Source organism: Ananas comosus, linkage group 21, assembly GCF_001540865.1.
Source record: "Ananas comosus cultivar F153 linkage group 21, ASM154086v1, whole genome shotgun sequence".
Classification (NCBI taxonomy): Eukaryota; Viridiplantae; Streptophyta; class Magnoliopsida; order Poales; family Bromeliaceae; genus Ananas; species Ananas comosus.
This window is the reverse complement of record NC_033641.1, coordinates 509,414-522,114: the sequence shown is the minus strand read 5'-3', so window position 1 is coordinate 522,114 and position 12,701 is coordinate 509,414. Positions and strand designations below refer to the sequence as shown.

Genomic DNA, 12,701 nt, shown 5'->3' with positions numbered 1-12,701 from the left:
AATTTGAATTCTTAAGTTAAAATTTAACTTAAATTACCAATTATAATTTAAACTTTAAATTCATATTACAAATTTAATTATTTGGAAGCTCTATTATCAAAAACGACTTAGTACAAAAACCTACCCCTTTGATTATTTTCATCGGTTAGATCACCATCACTCACCCTAGAGGATCACTATGATCTTAACCGGGGACCACTATCATCCTAACCACACATATCTTCATCCAATGGCCGAAAACTTATGAATACAAAAGAATCTATACTCATAAGAGTATAGTAACTCTAGCTCCTCTCTCTCTCTCTCTCTCTCTCTCTCTCTCTCTCTATATATATATATATAGAGAGAGAGAGAGAGAGCTAGGCTGCTATACTATCGGTAGCACGGTCGCCTCCGTGTTACCAAGTTGTTTTCAATGATGTTGCTTCCAAATCGACGATCCGCTCCGTTAGACTTGATTTACACTATTGAAAGTATTTGGAAACTAAATTTCATAATTTTTCAGTATCATTTACCTATCAAACGAGTAATTTAAAAATGAACAGCTGAAAATAAAATTCTCATAAAAAATGATGATAGAAGACTTGAATTTAAGTCTAACGGAACTGATCGTCGATTTGGAAGCCGCATCATCGAAAACAACTTGGTAGCATGAAAGCCTCCGTGCTACCGATAGTATAGTAGCCGGACTATATATATATATATATATATATATATATATATAGGCCATGACTATTATACTATTATGAGTATTGGAGCCCTCGTACTCATAAGTTGTTTTCAATGATGGAGCTTCCGAATCGACGATCCACTCCGTTAAATATGATCTAGAGTATTTAAAACTTCTAGAAAATAAATTTTATAAATTTTTGAAATCATAATAAAGTCCATCAAGTGGGCATAAAATGAACGGTCAAAATCGAACGACATCCTAAAAAAGGATGATCGGATCCTTCAATTCAAGATCAGAGTTATTAATCTTTATCTATGTAGTGAATGAAATTTTCTATCAAAAATTCAACAAATTCCGATTCTTTTACACCGTTAAACTAACAAGTATCCCATACCCGCAGTTAAAAATTGTCAAATTTGTGATCTCTTGATCGTAAGGTAATGATGTCGAAAAATTATAAAATTTGATTTCTAGAAGTTTTAAATACTGTAAATAACGTTGAACGGTGTGGATCATCGATTCGGAAGCTCTATCATCGAAAACAACTTATGAGTACGAGGCCGATCATACTCATAATAGTATAGTAGCCGGACCCTATATATATATATATATATATATATAGAATTGAGCTCCTATGCTTTTAAAAGTACTAAGTTATTGGTGCTGGTAGATTTTTAGCCGTTGGATTAAGGGATGTGCGGTTAGGATGATGTGGGCCCCTTAGGGTTGAGTGGGTGGTTGGTTGAATAGTATAATCTAACGGTTAAAAATAATCCGAAGAGTAGATATGACGGTAAAATATTTACAAGCACCAAATGCTTGGTGCTTTTACAAGCACCATAGCCGGACTCTATATATTATATATATGAAAGTCTAACAATTACATGCTATTATTCATATTTTTAATCAAATTTATGGTAACAACTAGTAAAAAAAGATAGTGGATGATTAATTCGTATCGATTAATATGGAAAATGTTTGATTTAATTAGTTAATTCATTAATTCTCTTTTATTTTATATTTTTTATTAATATTTAAATATTGATGAATAGTTCTCCGGATTATTCAAACGATCAAATATTTTTGAAATATTTACAGTTTTTTTTAAAAGATAATAAGAAAATTTTGTTATTATGGTCACATGCATGTACACCTCAATTAATAACAAATGAGTAATTTGTTTTTCCTACTATATATTATCTGAAACAGAGCAATAATCATAATCGAATTTGAGTGCTCTGAATTAGTATGCCCCACTTATATATTCAAACAGACACAAGAGTTAATATTAAAATTTGAAGGAATATATATATATATATATATATATAGAGAGAGAGAGAGAGAGAGAGAGAGAGAGAGAGAGAGCAGGGCTGCTGTGCTCTCAGGAGCACGGAGGCCTCCGTGCTCCTGATCTGTTTTTGATAATGGAGTTTTCAAATCGACGATCGGCTCCGTTAAACTTGATCTAGAAAATTTAAAGTTTCTAAAAAATAATTTTTACGAATTTTTTCAAATCGACGGTCGGCTCCGTTAAACTTGATCTAGAAAATTTAAAGTTTCTAAAAAATAATTTTTACGAATTTTTTATATCATTTACCTAGCAATCGAAAAGATTCAAAATCAATAATTTTTAATGGCTGAAAATAAAAATCTTATAAAAAGTGGTGATATAGCACTAAAATTTTTGATCAGAAATATTGATCTTATTGTAGATAGTATAAAAAATTTTGTATCAAAATTTCATTTGATTTGAATACTTCTATACCGTTAAACTTGAAAACGGTATCAACCATTAAAAATTATGAATTTTGAATCCTTTCAATCACTAGATAAATGATATCAAAAAATCGTAAAAATTATTTTCTAAAAACTTCAAATGTACTAGATCAAGTCTAACGGAGCCGATCGTCAATTCGAAAATTCCATCATCGAAAACAGCTCAGGAGCACAGAGGCCTCCGTGCTCCTGAGAGCACAGAGCCCTGCTCTTGCTCTCTCTCTCTCTCTCTCTCTCTCTATATATATATATATATATCCAAAAGGTGGAGAAAACAAAGAGATTAATTGCTTAAATTGAGGAATTAGTAGATTAGAAATAGAAAAAACAAAAAAAAGAAAAAAAAAAAAAGTCAAGCCACCACCAAAGATGGCTTGGAAATTAATACACTTCCCTGATCTTTTGATCATCTCGTATACCATGTTCTTGCCCCAGCTAGAGTATTTCCAAGCTGTGTTGTTTCCTCAATGAATTAGATCACAGCAAAGCACAAAACATGATCAAAAAGAAAAAGGAGGATATATCAAAAAAAGAAAGAAAGAAAAGAATTTAGTCACGCGACCGATCGACGATCAACGGTCAACATCTACGCGCTTCTACCGTATTGCAAGATCATCATCACATGATCGGGGGTTGTCGATCGGTCAAGTAGGGGTAGCGACACCGCATCTCTCGAACACCATACGTTGTCGCGTACGTGCTGCAGCGTCTGGGACGGAAAAAGCCGTTGCCCTCGACATGTAATCTCTACCTGCATTTTCGCATTCGTAAGTCCGTATTCGCAGTGTCGCATACTCTCATAGAAAGGGGGGGGAAAAATGATTCAACTGAGTATTATTGTATTTGAATTTACTGTCACACAAAGAAACAGATAACTCAAGCACTCCCTAGAAACATTTCTATGTATATATATGCCTACATATATATGGTTACACAAAATGAACATTGAGAGAGATTGTTACTAAGCCATCATGTTATAGGTTAAACATATAAGCAAGAGTAAAAGTTCAATGACAAGATATTTACTTTCTAAGTGTAACAAGCTAAAAAGTATAATTCTCGAAGTTAACATTGCTTTAGGGTTTTCACCGCAATAATATAGAGGATTTTAATTATTTCATGTACATAACTTAAAGTGTTACAGTTGATTTGTCAACATATGCAAAACTTATAAAAAACAAGTAATCTATCAATCAGAAGCATCTTTTCGACTCACTTTTTTCTATCATTCAATTTTACTGTGCCAATCGTAAGTACCATAGAATGAAATCTAATGATAGAAAGGGAAAAAAAAAAAAAAAAAAAAAAAAAAAAACTCATCTCAAACACCCATGCTCATAAATTTGTGTTTTTTTTGTATTTTCAGGGGACCCTTGGGGGGCACCCCAGAGCAATTCCCTTTATGCATACTTCAAAAGGCATCTTCATGATCAATATATAATCATTAATGATCAAATTTTTACAAGTGGTCCACTATGCAAAAATACATGGCTTGGGTCCCAAAATGTGCAATTATTAATGAAATAGGCCCCTCTTAAGATAATGATTGCACAAACTTCATAATCATCACAAGTACAATTCAAGGTGAAGACAAATGCAACCAATGTGTGATATGCATGTCTAATCTTTCTCTTATTGTGGAAAAGGATTTCCCACCTTTAATTCATTACAAAAGTGATACTTGAGCTGTGGCCTATATATGGATCACAAGCTTCATAATACATAAAATCCTATATAAACATGTTACAATTCAATCAAATCAAAAAATGACACGACGTAACACGCGCGATTATTACATAAATTACTTTTCTAAATGTTTAACTCATGTTATAAACATAGTTAGACATAGCTCGCAAACTGACCAAACTAATTAGACCACTTTAATCTGAAAAACTCGAAAGGCATAACGAGAGCGTGTTTCTGCCGATTCTATGAATGCTAGTTCATATCATATTTAATTAACCCACCAAAATCAATAATTGGCAAAATCTAAGAAGCCCAATCATCTAAGGCGTACTACTTAGCTTTCACAAATATACATTATATATATATATATAGCATTGAAACTTTGATTAATCACTCCACCTAACAAATGCATCATTCCCCAACAAATTAAGCAACAAGTAATTGTACTTGCATGTATACCCACCACACATGTGCACTTGTTCCGTATTTGCACCACAAATGCGAATCTTAAAGGCACCATGCATGAGAACGCAAAACGTGTCTCACAGTAACAAGGTATTATATGAGTTAGTGATATACCATGCATTTATGAAACTAATTAATTAAATTCATTAATTCTTTGTGCTCTCAATGATTGTTCCCTTAATTAGTTGTCCTCTCTTAATTGCATCAATTAATCAATTACTTAAACTTAAGAACATTCCCTATAAGGCATTTTGTTAGCCACACTTATTAAGTATAATGATTCCTATCCACATACAATATATATCATTTATTCTCTCATGTACTTTTCATTATATTGTTTACCCCAATTAGATGCATCACCAATCAATCACATGTCATTGAAAACAAAAACTACTCAAGAGAATTTATTCATTTTTAAAAAGGAAGCGGAAACAATAATACTATTCTTTAATAAATTATGTGATATTGTCATTCATATGCATCGTAAAACCAAAACAAACTAGTCATTTGAAAAGTAAAAAATTCTTAAAAGTTTCGAATTTGATGAAGAGGAAAAATAAGCTTCTAGTGAATTAATACCTAAATTTAAGATTAATCATAAACAGATAAATAGCTTATGCTCCTATTATAGTGAGCAAAAGACTATATTGAATAAACTTAANAATAAAGGTTAATTTTAAGATAATGCGTATGCATGGGATAGTTAAATTATTGTCCATAACTATCATGAACTTGTCACAAGGAATAAGTACAAAAATATTACCATCATCTTTATTAATTGAAAGGCATAAACTCCAATTAGAGAGCTGTGGTTTTGATTATAACTACTCAACACCCCTCCTTTGTGAGAGGATTTTGAAATAAATAGGAGCAAATTGAATAAGACTAGCTAGGAGATCAGTTGATATATGCCATATGAAATAGCTGTTGTTTTCTAAAAGCTTAAGCTGTTACAGAATGAATTTAATCATTTGAAATGCCCTTAGCAGACCAAAATGAAAAACACCGTCGACAGAATATTCGCCTCATTGTAAGACAAATTTTCCTGATCTACTTTTCATAAATTAGATATTTCAACACAGTTGACAGAATATTTGCCTCATTGTAAGACAAATTTTCCTCATTTACTTTTCAGAAATATGATATTTCAACATATACATTAAGAAAGGTATTTAGATTAGTTTTCAATCCATATTTGAAAACTTTGCCTGCAAAAGAAATTTAACTAACCAGGAACTGCATGCAGAGGACTTTTCCTTTCTTAATTAAATGAAATTTTTGTTCGAGTCGTAGGATAATGGTGACTTTTGAAATACATTACATCCTCAATTTTCTGGAACTACATACCTTTATATTAAAATATGGCAAAAGGAGTTTAGGGTGGATATTTAGTGTGCATCTCATCTATATGGATATATACAGGTTATCAAATATATGTATCTACATCCATAACTATACTAATATATGGTGAGCAATCTGGCTAGAAAGAAATAGTGTTATCTTTAGGGGACGAGTCTCATGCCCGACTCAAGTTCTTTGCCGTATACATTCACTTGCGCAGGATTGGTTAGAACAATGCCGTTAGTTATACACTTGTAGCTTGACCCATCTCACCCTTCTTTCCTCCTCTCCCCCTCTACCTCTCTATATTTTTCGTTGTTTTGTTTTCTCTTTTCTTGAGGCCTTGGCTGCCTCACCTAGGTTGCCAAGTTCATACCACTTTATGAATAAAGCGGGTAGCTTACTATCTTTTTCTCAAAAAAAAAAAAACTATACTAATATATATAAATACACAGATAATTACATGCTTATGTGGATATGCGACTGTATTAGTGTCTACATGTGCTGGTAAACATCTTGAAGAGAAAACTTGGTGTTTCCATGATGAATTTTCAAGAAGATGCAAAAACAAAGTTTTTTTTTTTCATTTACATGGTTGAACTAATTTATGTGCACAATAAGTTGTCTACAAATGCATTTATTAAGGATATATGAAAAGGAAGAAATATAAGTTAAGTAATCTTAACATTTTGTAATGTTACAGTAGCATCAACTTGACAAGCATGATATTACAAAAACTTCATTTTTGCTGATTACTCTTCAAAGAGAATATGCATTTATTGATTACAATAGTATATATGCGCTAAGACTAGAGTAGATCGATTGATCGCTGAAGTAATATTGTTGAAATTAGATCATGACACTAACAAAGATATATATATATATAGAGAGAGAGAGAGAGAGAGAGAGAGAGAGAGAGAGAGATGCGAAGTCCACAACACAACACAAAATATGTAGAATTGCAACCATCCATATATCTAAGGATTAAACGCTTCTCTCTAGTATTTAAACAATCTCTTTTGTATATATATTAGAAATTTTTTTAATGAAAAAAAAGATAATGAAATCAATGAAAAAGGTCGGCCCTTAGTAAACCTCTTTTTGGCTGTTTTAGGATAAAAAATAGAAGAGAAAAAAGTTGATCATAAGACTAGCGTATGAAATTTGGCATTTAGATGGTAAAGTTGTAATTAAGATTAATTATAATCCTTTTTGGGTTATAAACCTAGCAATGTTCACTAAAACTAAGCAAAAAAAAAAAAAAAAAAAAAACACTACATGTTGGTGGTCACTCACTCTCCATATCTCTCCCTGTTTTTAGGACTCTTTAAAGGCATTTTGATGCTCAGTAAAAAACACCCATGCAATTCCATTGTTAGTTGTATGTACATACATCAGCAAGTAGAGTGGTCCTTTGCCTTGCTTAGCTTTTGCCTTTTATCTATATATATGTTTATGATGTTCTCATCTTCCCCTACTTTGGAATGATTCTTTATGCATGCATAGCCCCCCACACCATGCAAATGCCTTCTTTTCTAAACCCTAACCTCTCTCTCTCTCTCTTTCTCTAGATCTCTCTAGACAAGCATACATAAGCGTACAAGTAATGTGGTTATATTGTGCTGTGGATGATGGGGCCATAAATATTCCCACAAAGTGCACCACTTAGGTTTGTTGATGGGTCCTTTAACCACAAACCTAGGTTGAATTGAGTTCCTAGGGTTCATGTAGGGCCTAACTTTGCTTTCAAGAGGGCTAAAGGCTGAGGTGAGCCCGGCGAAAGCATGACGACGAATCAGATCGCCACGTGGCGCCGGTGCACCAAAGGGTCCACATGTACCAATATTTCCACAAAGATTGGCTAATCACCTTAATTTGTCATCTTTAGATTGTCACCTAGGTCTTAATCAAGGTGGAATATATATGTTACATTGGTATAGAGCATAAGCAATTGCCTAGTAATTCCATGTTTCATATATAATTATAGACCATGAACACTATCACTCTATTTATAAAAAGAAGATGCTCTAATTTATCAATCATTAATTGCAAAGATAAATATTAATTAAGAGTTAAATGTATAGAATTAACAAGCAACAACCATGATAATGATGATCTGAAACTAATTAAGCATGCAGTAGTTCTCATCACATGCAACATCTACTAGCATGTAGGTGGTAAAAGACAAATAAAAAGAAGAGAAAATTAAACTTTCAAGTACTCATATGTGGAGATCAAAGCTAGGCTTAGATTATTGATTAATTTCATGCGTATGCGTTGATTATTAAATTAGATCATTAACTTACATAGTTCATAAAAGAAAAGGATCGAATCACAAACAAAGCATATTTAATCTATATAACTGTTGCCTAAGACACAAACACTATCTCTCTCTCTATATATATATCTATATATGAAAAGAACCTAATGGAAGAGAGAAGAGAGTTGACCTTTGAATAAGAAGGTTAGCATGACATGAATATATTAAGAAAGAAGGAATTAAAGATGCATGAGAGGGGCATAATCTCTCTTTATCAAACTGCAATCTCACAGCTCATCAACATGATTTAAATAATAATGATTGGCATATTAAAAGTTATTAGGAGTGACAATTAATTAATGCACCAAGTAGCTTAATATATACTTAATTGATGATTGTCCTAATTAAACTGTTGTTAACAGTTTCAGGAAAAGCTTAAATATTTGTATGGTTTGTTGCCGTATAGGGAATAACAACTTATGATAGAATAATCAAAAAAAGAATGTAGTACTGCTGGTAGGTAAGTGATTCCTATAAATAAAGGTTAATTTTAAGATAATGCGTATGCATGGGATAGTTAAATTATTGTCCATAACTATCATGAACTTGTCACAAGGAATAAGTACAAAAATATTACCATCATCTTTATTAATTGAAAGGCATAAACTCCAATTAGAGAGCTGTGGTTTTGATTATAACTACTCAACACCCCTCCTTTGTGAGAGGATTTTGAAATAAATAGGAGCAAATTGAATAAGACTAGCTAGGAGATCAGTTGATATATGCCATATGAAATAGCTGTTGTTTTCTAAAAGCTTAAGCTGTTACAGAATGAATTTAATCATTTGAAATGCCCTTAGCAGACCAAAATGAAAAACACCGTCGACAGAATATTCGCCTCATTGTAAGACAAATTTTCCTGATCTACTTTTCATAAATTAGATATTTCAACACAGTTGACAGAATATTTGCCTCATTGTAAGACAAATTTTCCTCATTTACTTTTCAGAAATATGATATTTCAACATATACATTAAGAAAGGTATTTAGATTAGTTTTCAATCCATATTTGAAAACTTTGCCTGCAAAAGAAATTTAACTAACCAGGAACTGCATGCAGAGGACTTTTCCTTTCTTAATTAAATGAAATTTTTGTTCGAGTCGTAGGATAATGGTGACTTTTGAAATACATTACATCCTCAATTTTCTGGAACTACATACCTTTATATTAAAATATGGCAAAAGGAGTTTAGGGTGGATATTTAGTGTGCATCTCATCTATATGGATATATACAGGTTATCAAATATATGTATCTACATCCATAACTATACTAATATATGGTGAGCAATCTGGCTAGAAAGAAATAGTGTTATCTTTAGGGGACGAGTCTCATGCCCGACTCAAGTTCTTTGCCGTATACATTCACTTGCGCAGGATTGGTTAGAACAATGCCGTTAGTTATACACTTGTAGCTTGACCCATCTCACCCTTCTTTCCTCCTCTCCCCCTCTACCTCTCTATATTTTTCGTTGTTTTGTTTTCTCTTTTCTTGAGGCCTTGGCTGCCTCACCTAGGTTGCCAAGTTCATACCACTTTATGAATAAAGCGGGTAGCTTACTATCTTTTTCTCAAAAAAAAAAAAACTATACTAATATATATAAATACACAGATAATTACATGCTTATGTGGATATGCGACTGTATTAGTGTCTACATGTGCTGGTAAACATCTTGAAGAGAAAACTTGGTGTTTCCATGATGAATTTTCAAGAAGATGCAAAAACAAAGTTTTTTTTTTTCATTTACATGGTTGAACTAATTTATGTGCACAATAAGTTGTCTACAAATGCATTTATTAAGGATATATGAAAAGGAAGAAATATAAGTTAAGTAATCTTAACATTTTGTAATGTTACAGTAGCATCAACTTGACAAGCATGATATTACAAAAACTTCATTTTTGCTGATTACTCTTCAAAGAGAATATGCATTTATTGATTACAATAGTATATATGCGCTAAGACTAGAGTAGATCGATTGATCGCTGAAGTAATATTGTTGAAATTAGATCATGACACTAACAAAGATATATATATATATATATATATATATATATATATATATATAGGCCTATTCATTATGCTTCTTACACTATATATGTACTGGCCAAACTAAGTATTTTATGCAAAACAAATCAACAATCTAAAAAAGCAAGTGTAGGGATATGATAATGAAGAGAATATTCTGGCTCTGTATATGCAGAGAACTCCAGGGACACCCAATGTACTAGTTTTTGTTGTGTGTCATTTTCTTTCCTCTTTTCTTTTCTTTGTTTTTGTGTTTTTTTTTTTTCTGGTTCCTAGCAAGCACTAACCTTTTCACTTAACTGTAACATAACTTTATACTTATATAGGGTCTTTGAAACTCCACACCACTTATTACTTTCTCCTTTTTACTACAGCATATGTTGATATTCATTTATCATTTTATGAACTACTTAATTAGATAACCTCTAGCAGCTGGATCTTCTCATTGATCAACTTCATACACAATTTTTTCCTTAATGAGACTTACCACATTTCTGAAACATAATAACAAGAGAATCAATGATAATTACTAAACACTCCATTATCTACCTCTATATATATATATATATATATATATATATATATATATATTAATACTAAACACTCATGTATCTTCTACCTCTTATTATATAATATATAATATATTATATATTCATTGTACTTCTGCACACACTTGCAGCCAAATATAGGTCCAGCTATTTCAGCATCAAGCAAAATCTATAAGTCATTATGAGGAGATCTTTCTTTCACTGATGGAGAGGGGCTTCCCCTAAAATTCCAACTCCATAGGTGCTTTCATATATATAAATTAGGATGGAGCATTACTTTCATAGAAGGTAGGTGAAAATTTGGCTTTTTGTTAGGTTTGTCACAAGGACCCAACAAGCAACAAGGTAATGTGTCTAATGACCATTGAAGCTATATATATATATATATATGTATGGTGTTATTATATATAATATGGAATAATACAAGACTAGAATGCAAGGTTTTGCATGGATCTGTATATATATCTTCTTCTTAGAATCCTATGTGGTACTGCTTAATGGCATGTCAAGCCTACATGGAAAAAAGCTTACCTTGCCATGATGGGTCATGAATGAATCCTAGGGTTTCCTTTTCTTTTCTTTATTTTATTTTTCACAACCCACAGCTTACATTATGGGAAGAAACTACCACCACTTAAAAGCTATACACACACACACACACACACACACACACACACACACACACACATATATATATATATATAGCTCTTCTAACTAAAAGAAAAAGGAAACCATATTGTCACTGATAACTAACCAGCTACCCAACCCAAGCAGCTCCAAAATAAACTCAATATATAGAGACATCATGGGGTGAGCCATGATGTGCCACTTAGACACAAACATCCCACCTAAAAAATGTTGCATGCCAAAAAGGTACTAGTGTATATACCCCACAATGAGGGTACCCCACAGTAAGAATAACCCCTTTTAAGTTCCCAAGTTCCTCTCACCAACTATATATAGAAATTAGAAAGAACAAAATTAACCCAAAAAAAAAAACCCCAAAAAACCCTCCCAATGTTAATGGACTCATGCGTGTAAATGTTTCCAATCTTAGGTGGTCCTCCTTATCATCACACAAGCATGACTAATCCTAGCTAATCTTCTGTAATTGACATGCACATATATATATATATGCACTTGCATTAACTCTATAGCACTACCTCTTAAAAACAGAAAGAAGCACACACACACACACACACACACACAAGGATATATATATATATTGCATGGAAATGTAAATATGTACCTCTGATTCATTCTCCAATCCAAGCTTCTTAACCAAGTACTTGATCACCAACTTAACTGTCATCCTCCCATCCCTATACACAATTAACAAAAGTAATAGACAAATTAACAAACTTAAAAATTACAGAAAATATCTAACCCCATACAAAATTAACCTTTACTTCATCATTAATGCAACAAGAACATCCTATATATATATATATAACAACATTGAGCACAATAATTGGTAATTAAGTAACTCGCAGGAATTAAAGAGATAGAGGAAATATATATGCAAACATATATACATATATATATCTTTATATATGAAGTAGAGATGTATATATATATATATATATATATATATATATATATATATATGTATATATAGTACCTGATCCTCAAGTAGCTCTTTGGTATCTGAGGCAAGAATGGTTCTCTCCCTCTGCAGCAAAACCACAATAATTTTTTTTTTTTAAGAAAAAAGAACACAAACACACACAGAGAGATATGAGCGCGAGAGAGAGAAAGAGAGAGAGAGAGAGCCATGTACATATTACTGATCATAAGAATAATATAGTTATATTGTTTGTGTGTATATATATATATATATAGAGAGAGAGAGAGAGAGAGAGAGA

General features: G+C 32.1%; 1 long non-coding RNA gene across 1 annotated transcript; it reads right to left on the bottom strand.

The window, feature by feature from the left end:
* Positions 2,716–12,567, bottom strand: LOC109726208. Its single transcript, XR_002220445.1, has 3 exons — positions 12,458–12,567; positions 12,086–12,158; positions 2,716–3,200 (listed from the first exon to the last, which is right to left on the bottom strand). It is a non-coding gene; the product is annotated as an uncharacterized LOC109726208 (long non-coding RNA).